This window comes from Arachis hypogaea, chromosome 16, assembly GCF_003086295.3.
Source record: "Arachis hypogaea cultivar Tifrunner chromosome 16, arahy.Tifrunner.gnm2.J5K5, whole genome shotgun sequence".
Classification (NCBI taxonomy): Eukaryota; Viridiplantae; Streptophyta; class Magnoliopsida; order Fabales; family Fabaceae; genus Arachis; species Arachis hypogaea.
Window position 1 is genome coordinate 43666884 of NC_092051.1, and position 10846 is coordinate 43677729.

The following is a 10846-nucleotide window of genomic DNA, read 5'->3' on the forward strand; positions in this document are numbered from 1 at the left end:
ATAAACAGCAATCACAAGTCCAGAATTCAACACCAAAATAGCACAATAAACAAGTTCATCCAGGGCAACATTCAGAGGAAAGACAAATTCATTCCGAACAGCAGCAGTAAACAAAACAAAACCTACATCCACTAACCAGTCCAGATTCTCTAACCACCTAATTCAACTAAACTAAATTAGTTGAACTAAACAAGCTAAACAGAATGAGCTAAACCAGATTAAATGAGATGAAAGGGGAACCTGGGAAGCAGGGAATTGGAACAGGGGAAAGGAAGGGAAAGATTGATGATGATGAGTGAATGGTTGGAGCAACACGGTGGCGGCCTAGTGGTGGCGCTGGGGTAGCGACAGTGGCAGAGGGTGGGTGCACAGTAAAACAGGGTCTAGTAGTGGCTCTGGGCTCGCGGAGAAACACTGGACATCGGGCAACCATCATTGTAAAGATTAAAATGCAAATCAAAAGACATCAAATAAAAATATCCCTGAGTTCACGTCAGTAATAGTTAGTCTTCCAAACTGACGACATTTCTTGGATTCAATATTTACAAATTGCCTAAAGACTCAAACCCATAAAAGAATTGCTGCATTTATAATCTAAAAAGAGGAAATTACAATATTGGACCTACCCAAAAGCTTCAACCTATTTGAATTCTTTTGGAATGTATTTTCTAGTTTTCTCTGCCTTCACAAGATGTAGTTAATACAAGGCACTGATAAACAAAGAAACATAACAGTTAATGAAAGAAACAATTCCCATTTCCCACAAATTAAAGTTGAACATACATAAACAACACTTAGAGAAAGATTCATTGTTACAATTTTGCAGACTTAATGAATTATCTTCCTCTAAATACCCACATGATGTCTTGTAAAGCCACCCAAGTTGTTTCCAACATGTCAAGGCCACCCTGGTTTGCAAAGATAAACACAGGCACCGACTACGATCTAGACAGAGAATCATATATATCTTAAATTAAAGGCTTTCATGGAAATGATGAACTCTACTATGAACAAAACATCTGCCATACCTTCAAAGAACAGCACAAAATAGCATCCTGATGATGCCACAAATGTTTAAGCACTGACTCACCAATGAGAGAATCAGATCTCAGCAACTCTGCCCCCAAATAATAACTGTTATTAGAAGAAAAAAGAACACAAAAGTTAAGGGCATCATTAGATACTTTTCAAGAATGAAGATTCAACAATAAAGCTTGAACACAATACAACAGATGCAGACTTGCCTATAACTGCAGTAGATCCAGTTGGCTAGTGTAAGAGCCTCTGGAGAACCAGGAGAGAGTTTTGAGCCAACTGCCGAGTTTATACCAGATGGAAAAATCGCCATGGCAACCCTCTGCACAGAGGAAATCACACTACAGATGTACTGGCGTGCCATGACAGCAACATTATCCTGCAGACTATTGTCAAAAGGAAACTGGAAGGCAATAGTCAACACCGACCGAGCACTATGACATGATACCAAATCGCGTGCACCATTTGTTGTTGGGCCAACTTCAAAACCAGATGTCAAATCCAGGGTTTGACTTGCTATCACTGAATCCTTTTTATCACCCTGGAAAACAATGATATCAACATGATTATAGTGTGTCATACATGCACATCAGTTTCAATAGCTCCTTTCTTACTTGCACAATACTTTTTTCTCTATTCAAATGCAATATCAAGAGATTTAACACTAAAAAGAACCAAATATAAATAGAACTCAACTGGTTTTGAATCCAACGGGATAATGCGGAAACCGAAAGGCAACAATCAAGCATCATCTGGGAACATTTCATCAATAGGAGCAAATATGAGCTCAGAACAAGCCCCCACGGCATTCTCGTCAATTCCACTACATAACTGTCCAAAGAAAACAAAATGGTTATATAGAACCAGTCTACTTATTACATTTCTGCATGAACAAACTGCAATACTATTTAAAATTATATTGAAAAAGGAAGAAAAAATAAGAAAAAAGTGAACTTAGAGGAAGGCAATTGAAGAACAGAATGAAAGAATAGTAGCATCTCTTGTTTGTTTCTAGATTATATGGTTCAGTAAAAAATTATAACCAACTCACATCATCCATATAAGAAGGCAGAACCTAAGGTATAAAATATAAACATTTCATTTCCTAGTACTGTTTTACCATTTTGTCCTAAATCTTTGAATCTATCTATTCTGCCATTCCAGAAGCCATCTTGTAGAAAAAGCAATAAAAATAAGGGAATCCATACCTGATATTCAAGTAATGGTTTGACACACTTTGGTTTGCAAGAGTCTTTGAGATATCTCTTTTGATCAACGGGTTCGTCGTCAGCCCTAAGTGCAGGTCAATAAATAAGAAAACAACAAATTAACATAGGATCAGATCCATGGGAGAAATCAAGTACAAAGAGAATAGATCTGATTGAGGAGACTTACATTGCAGTTAGCGTTGGGAGCAGAAAGAGAGAGAGAGAGAGAGAGAGAGAGAGAGAGAGCGTGGTTAGTGCGATGCGATGCGATGGAAGCGTGGTTAGGGTTGCTTCTTGGGTTTTGGAGGGTGCTTGGGTTTCGGATCCAACTCCTTTCAAGTTTGAACATGTCAACATTCTTCAATCTGCCTCCCTTTTTGGTACTCCTTACTACTTTTTTTTTGTTGTTTCCAGAAAAGCTACAAGGAAGGCATGGTGGCAAGAGAAGACGACACTGACGATGCAGAGGAGATCGGCGAGGAGGGCGACCCTAGTGACGAGGGGGAGACGAGGCAGAGGGGAGGCTAATGGCGCAGCGAGGACGGTGCTGGTGACGGCGGGGATCTGAGCTCTTCCAGGGTTGAGAGATGGGAGTTGAGAGTGATAGCGTAAGATCGAGTTGAGAGTGAGAGAGTAGTCCCGAAGCTTTCTTTGGGCTTATTAGGGTTTTATTTTTCAAAAACCTTTTGGCTACGCTTCAAAAGCGTGCCAAAAGAGTGCCAGGATATGGCCACGCTTCATAACCGCATCCGTAATGAAACCCTGTTGCCACGCTTTTAAAACGTTCCTGTTTTTCTCTATGGCCACGCTTTTGAAGCGTGGCAAAAATAAAACGTGGCCGTAGACCCTTTTCGCCATGCTTTTGAAGCGTGGCAAGAAAAAACGTGGCCGAATCTCTATTCAATCGCCACCCTCTCAAAAGCGTGGCTATTGACCACTTTTGGCCACGCATTTAAAGTGTGGCAAAAAAAAGCGTGGCCATAGACCTTTTTTCTTGTAGTGATTTTCTTCTTCTTCTACTACTTTCTTTCTTCTTTTGCTCGAGGACGAGCAAACCTTTTAAGTTTGATGTGGTAAAAGCATTGCTTTTTGTTTTTTCATAACCATTAATGGCACCTAAGGCCAGAGAAACCTCAAGAAAGAGGAAAGGGAAGGCAATTGCTTCCACCTCTGAGTCATGGAAGATGGAAAGATTCATCTCAAAGGTCCATCAAGACCACTTCTATGAAGTTGTGGCCAAGAAGAAGGTGATCCCTAAGGTCCCTTTCAAACTCAAAAGGAGTGAGTATCCGGAGATCCGACATGAGATTCGAAGAAGAGGATGGGAAGTTCTCTCCAATCCTATTCAACAAGTCGGAATCTTAATAGTTCAAGAGTTTTATGCAAATGTATGGATCACTAAGAACCATGATCAAAGTATGAACCCGAATCCAAAGAATTGGCTTACAATGATTTAGGGAAAATACTTAGATTTCAGTCCAGAAAATGTAAGGTTGGCGTCTAACTTGCCAATGATGCAAGAAAATACACGCCCCTACACTAGAAGGGTCAACTTTGATCAAAGGTTGGACCAAGTCCTCATGGACATATGTGAGGAAGGAGCTCAGTGGAAAATTGACTCAAGAGACAAGCCGGTTCAATTGAGAAGGCATGACCTTAAGCCTGTGGCTAGAGGATGGTTGGAGTTCATCCAACGCTCTATCATTCCTACTAGCAACCAATCCGAAGTAACTGTGGATCGGGCCATCATGATCCATAGTATCATGATTGGGGAGGAAGTGGAAGTTCATGAGATTATACCTCAAGAACTCTATAAGGTGGCTGACAAGTCCTCCATTTTGGCAAGGTTATCCTTTTCTCACCTCATTTGTCACCTCTACAATTCGGCTAGAATTGTCATAGAGGGAGACATCCTCATTGAAGAGGATAAGCCCATCACTAAAAAGAGGATGGAGCAAACTAGAGAGCCCACTCATGGACCTCAACAAGAGCATGAGGAAGCTCCTCATCATGAAATCCCTGAGATGCCTCAAGGGATGCACTTCCCTCCACAAAACTATTGGGAGCAAATCAACACCTCCCTTGGAGAATTGAGTTCTAACATGGGACAACTAAGGGTGGAGCACCAAGAGCATTCCATCCTCCTCCATGAGATTAGAGAAGATCAAAGAGTCATGAGGGAGGAGCAACAAAGGCAAGGAAGAGACATTGAGGAGCTAAAGCACTCCATAAGATCTTCAAGAGGAATAACTAGCCGCCATCACTAAGGTGGACCCGTTCTTTAATTTCCTTGTTCTTTATTTTTCTGTTTTTCGTCTACTATGCTTTATGTTTATTTATGTTTGTGTCTTTATTACATGATCAATAGTGTTTAAGTGTCTATGTCTTAAAGCTATGAATGTCCTATGAATCCATCATCTTTCTTAAAATGAAAAATGTTTTTAATCACAAAAGAACAAGAAGTACATGATTTCAAATTCATCCTTAAAATTAGTTTAATTATTTTGATGTGGTGGCAATACTTTTTGTTTTCTGAATGAATGCTTCAACAATGCATATGTCTTTTGAATTTGTTGTTTATGAATGTTAAAATTGTCGGCTCTTGAAAGAATAATAAAAAAGGAGAAATGTTATTGATAATCTGAAAAATCATAAAATTGATTCTTGAAGCAAGAAAAAGCAGTGAAAAAGCAAAAGATGGCAAAAAAAAAAGAAAGAAAAAGAAAAAGCAAGCAGAAAAAGCCAAGAGCTCTTTAAACCAAAAGGCAAGAGCGAAAAGCCAGTAACCCTTTAAACCAAAAGGCAAGGGTAAAATAAAAAGGATCCAAGGCTTTGAGCATTAATGGATAGGAGGGCCCAAAGGAATAAAATCCTGGCCTAAGCAGCCAAACCAAGCTGTCCCTAACCATGTGCTTGTGGCGTGAAGGTGTCAAGTGAAAAGCTTGAGACTGAGCGGTTAAATTCGTGATCCAAAGCAAAAAGAGTGTGCTTAAGAACCCTGGACACCTCTAATTGGGGACTCTAGCAAAGCTGAGTCACAATCTGACAAGGTTCACCTAGTTATGTGTCTGTGGCATTTATGTATCCGGTGGTAACACTGGAAAACAAAGTGCTTAGGGTCACAGAAAAGACTCATAAAGTAGCTGTATTCAAGTATCAACATACTGAACTAGGAGAATTAATAACACTATCTAAATTCTGAGTTCCCATAGATGCCAATCATTCTGAACTTCAAAGGATAAAGTGAGATGCCAAAACTGTTCAGAGGCAAAAAGCTACTAGTCCCGCTCATCTAATTGGAGCTAAGTTTCATTGATATTTTGGAATTTATAGTATATTCTCTTCTTTTTATCCTATTTGATTTCAGTTGCTTGGGGACAAGCAACAATTTAAGTTTGGTGTTGTGATGAGTGGATAATTTATACGCTTTTTGGCATTGTTTTTACATAGTTTTCAGTATGATTTAGTTAATTTTTACTATATTTTTATTAGTTTTCAAGCAAAATTCACATTTTTTGACTTTACTATGAGTTTGTGTGTTTTTCTGTGATTGTAGGTATTTTTTGGCTGAAATTGAGGGACCTGAGCAAAAATCTGATTCAGAGGCTGAAAAAGGACTGCAGATGCTGTTGGATTCTGACCTCCCAGCACTCAAAATGGATTTTCTGGAGCTACAGAAACCCAAATGGCGCACTCTCAATTGAGTTGAAAGGTAAACATCCAGGGATTTCCAGCAATATATAATAGTCCATACTTTGCCTGAGTTTTGACAACGCAAACTGGCGTTCAAACACCAACTTCCGGCCCTATTCTGAAGTTAAACGCTAGAAATAAGTTACAAACCAGAGTTAAACGCTAGAAACAGGCTGCAACCTGGCGTTTAACTCCAAGAAAAGCCTCTACATGTGCAAAGCTTCAATGCTCAGCCCAATCACACACCAAGTGGGCCCAGAAGTGGATTTCTGCATCATTTACTTATTTTTGTAACCCTAGCTACTTGTTTAGTATAAAAACTAGTTTTAGTGATTTATTTCACATCTTCGGATCATCTCTGGAACACATTATGTAACTTTTATGTTTTGAGACCTCTATGGGAGGCTGGCCACTCGGCCAAGTCTACCTTATTTTCACTTATGTATTTTCAACGGTGGAGTTTCTACACCCCATAGATTAAGGTGTGGAGCTCTGCTGTTCCTCCTGAATTAATACAAAGTAATATTGTTTTTCTATTCAATTCAAGCTTATTCTTATTCTAAGATATTCATTCGCACCCAAGAACATGATGAATGTGATGATTATGTGACACTCATCACCATTCTCACTTATGAACGCGTGCCTGACAAACACTTCCGTTCTACATGAAAACAAGCTTGAATGCATATCTCTTAGCCTCCATTCTGAAAGATCGGAGTCTTCATGGTATAGGCTAGAATTATTGGCGGCCATTCCTGAGATCCAAAAAGTCTAAACCTTGTCTGTGGTATTCCGAGTAGGATCTGGGAAGGGATGACTGTGACGAGCTTCAAACTCGCGAGTGTTGGGCGTAGTGACAGACGCAAAAGGATCAATGGATCCTATTCCAACATGATCGAGAACCAACAGATGATTAGCCGTGCGGTGATAGCGCATTTGGACCATTTTCACTGAGAGGACAGACGGTAGCCATTGACAACGGTGATCCCCAACATACAGCTTGCCATGGAAAGGAGTATGAAGGATTGAATGAAAGCAGTAGAAAAGCAGAGAGTCAGAAGGAGCAAAGCATCTCCATACGCTTATCTGAAATTCTCACCAATGAATTACATAAGTATTTCTATCTTATCTTATATTTTATTTATATTTTAATTATTAAAACCTCATAACCATTTGAATCTGCCTGACTGAGATTTACAAGGATGACCATAGCTTGCTTCAAGCTAACAATCTCCATGGGATCGACCCTTACTCACGTAAGGTTTATTACTTGGACGAGCCAGTGTACTTGCTGGTTAGTTGTGCGGAGTTGTGAAGAAGAATTGAGATTATGAACGTGCGTACCAAGTTTTTTGGCGCCGTTGAGATCACAATTTTGTGCACCAATGGCCAACTTTGGTCCTTTCTTGAATTAGTGGATGGTGAAGAGAAGAATGTTTATTGGCAAAGAAAAGGAATGTTCATCAAAGGTGCCAACTTAACATTTGAAGCTCAATTTCAGTGCAAGAGTCAATTTAGTGGATTCTGGGGAGTGCACAACCATGTCAATGGTGATAGAGGAACTCAAGTATGGGATCCGGGCATTAATTTCAAAGGTCAATACTTGAGGATCCTAGTTGCTAGCTTGAAGTCTCTTATAAGTTTGATGCAACTTAATTGGGACCCCAAAAGTCAAATCAATAGCAAACTTGGTTGGAGATTCAAGGAGGAGTGGAAGCATAAGCCGCCCTAACAAGGATCTCCTCACCAAGTCCAACTTAGGACTATAAACCAAAGTGCTAGGTGGGAAACACCCCACCTTGGTAATATCCTTTTAACCCTCTCTCTTTTAGCTTTTGTTTCATGAATAATTGGTTAGTTTGCTTGGTTGGTTTGTTTTATTTTGATGTTTGTTGAGCAATTTTGGTAAAATACGGTGTTTTTGGGAGTTTTGTAATGACTTGGGGATTTAAAACCTGTTTGGGATGTCAATTTTGGTGCCTTAGAGCCAAAATTTTTGTTGCAGGAATAGAGACTTGTGCATCCGCACAGCCTTGTGCGTTCACACAGCTCCCCTATTTTCTCATCCATGTGCGTCCGCACAGTAGTGCGCGCACGCACGCCCCCAAAAGCCCCTCTGTTCGCAGCACACGCACGGCTTGTGCGTGTGCACACCTCCTTCTTTTCCCTTCTATGCGTCCGCATACCATGCGTGCGGCCGCACACGCCCCTTTTCTCTTAAAAAAAAAACCACACGTGCAAGCGCACACCCTATGTGCGTCCGCACAGCTTGAACAACACCCCCTGGTCGCAACGCACGCACGAGCTATGCGTATGCACCCAAACTTTTTCCCTCTTCTGTGCGACGGCATAACCCTTGTGCACCCGCACAGGTTGCACTTCACTTCCTGCTCGTAGCGCTTGCATAACCCTGTGCGCGTGCATACCCCTTCTTTCTCCCCTGTGTGCATCCGCACACGACCTTGTGCGTCCGCACAGGTCACTTTTCGAACGTTAATTCGAAAAGATCAGGGGCTCACACTTCACTTTCTTAGCTTACTCCAACCCCTTCTTCTTCTTCTCTGAACACACACACTTGCCCAACTCTTCTCCTCCACCCAGCGACCAACCACCACCGGCGACCGCCCCGCCATCGCCGTCACAGACACTCCCTCTCTCTCCCTCCACCTCTCTCTTCCTTCTTCTCTCTCTCTCCTCTACATTTTCTTTTCCCCTTTTCTCTCTTCCGTGTCTCTGTACTCTGCGCCAGCGCTGCCCTAGGCCGCGCCTCTTCGGTTCTGATGAGTAGCCACCAGCAGCGGCGGACCCCTGTGCCGCTGCGCCCCTCTCTATCTCGCCCAATCTTCCTTCATCCTTCCCTCTTTGTCTGCTTCCAGGTTTCATTTTTGGCCCTGTTCCATTTCTTTCCTAGTGCATTTTTCTTTACTGCTTCTTTTTAGTTTTGAATATGAATATGAATATGTAATGTTGGCTGAGTACTTGAATTGTTTCCTGGGCTGGATGATAATTGTTGTGTCTGAGACTGAATGTTGTTTTTTTGCCTGCACTTTGAATGATGAAATGTATATTGATGAACTGTGATTGTTGCTCATAACTTTTGCACAGGTTACGCTCATTGAAATGCTCAATAAATTTTTGACTCATCTTCTGTGTCCGATCAACACAGATTTTGAATTTTGTTTCAATTCTGCATTGTTGTTTTCTGATTGTGCAAAACATTCCTGCATTGTTTTTTTCTGGTTGAACACCATTTGGAACTTGAACTTATAGCTTTGTGACATCTGCTGGTGTTCTTGCTCTTATGCATATTAGATTCCATTAAATGCACTACTAACTGAGCACTTATTTGATTATTCGTACTGACACATCAAACTGTAATTACAAGCTGAAACTTATTCTGTTTGATGCATTTTGCAAGTGCATAGCATGCTCATTTGCTGCAATATGTACATACTGCTCATTTCCTTTTGCTTAAATACCAAACCAGCCTTAAACTTCCAATTTTGGAATCTGTTTGGTGTCATTGGCAGCAGTACATGCATTACTTTCTATGTGAATTGATCAAATGCTTATCCATGTGTGTTTAACATCAATGACCATAGACTTAGCCACTTGTTCCTTGAGGTTTTTGAGCAATGCACTTTGTTTTTCAATCAAGCATTGCTTTGGACAAAAGGTTATGTATATGTGATCAATTCCTATCTTTTCAACATGGATGAGTGCAAGCTTTCACTCTGACTTTGATTTTTGCCATTTGTGCTAATTTTTCCAAACTCTTTCAATTTCCAAGGCACAATGGCACTAATCAACCTCTTTGAATTCAATTCACATACATAATACACCTAAGTCCTATGTATGCTTTCATTGTTCATTCATTCATTCATTTATTACTTAGGTTGCTTGATTTTGGGAAAATGCATTCTCTTTTGAACATTTCTACTGTTTTACACATGTTTTCCCTGATTGAGTATTTATTTATCTGACTGGCTCTTGATTGAATTGTTTGATTGTATCCTTCTTCTTTCTGCGATTTTATCTGTTCCCTGAGTCGTATTCTATTTTTGTCTTTTTTATTTCAGGATGGGCCGCAAGGGAAAGGAGAAAGCCAACCCCTTGGCTCGCCCTACACCCGTGCCTCCCAGTGACCATCTAGATACTTTCATTAATTTCGAGGCCCAAGAACAATATAAGAAGCTAGAAAAGTGCGCCTTTCATTATGAGAAGAAGCTAAACCTGCCTGAGAAATATGCGGATACAATCCTTGACAGAATAAATTGTTATCATTAGGGATTCGTAAAATCTGACCCGGTGGAAGTGAATGAACACCAGGTCAAGGAATTTTATGCCAATCTCCTCAAGAGGGATGCCCAAATTGTTTTTCAGAGAAGTGTCACCTTAGACACCTCTAATACTGCTTTAGAGGCCCTCTTGGACATTCCGCATATTCCTCTGGCTAGGGACGCTTATACTCAAATAATGACGGGCGTGACCACGGGAAAAATTTCTTTGGATGAGGTCCTGAAAAAGATTGGCCGGCCTGAGGCTACATGGGAATACAGCAAAGGAGAGCAGCCTGTACCCTCGAGCATTGCGTGCACGGACCTCAACCCGGAAGCAAGGATCTGGCAGCAGATCATTGCCGATTACATCCTTCCAAGCACGCATGCCACTCATATCAGGATCCGTGTGGCAGTTCTGCTATGGGCTATTCTAGAGGGAAAGTGGATCTCTGTTCTTCCCCTTATCAAAGAGTCGATGATGAAGGTGAACCTACAATAGAAATTCAACATTCCCTTCCCATCCCTCATCACCAGATTAGCAGCCTTATCTAGTGTAGAGAGACGTCCAACTGACTGGACGTCTGTCTACATCAGTAAGCAGCCGTATCTGCCATACGGAGATTATGACGG

The 10846-nt window shown here is 41.0% G+C and overlaps 1 pseudogene; it reads right to left on the reverse strand.

Moving 5' to 3' along the window:
* Window positions 1-668: 668 nt before the first annotated feature.
* LOC140180113 (homeobox-leucine zipper protein REVOLUTA-like) lies at window positions 669-2095 on the reverse strand (annotated as a pseudogene).
* Between the last annotated feature and the right edge of the window lie 8751 nt (window positions 2096-10846).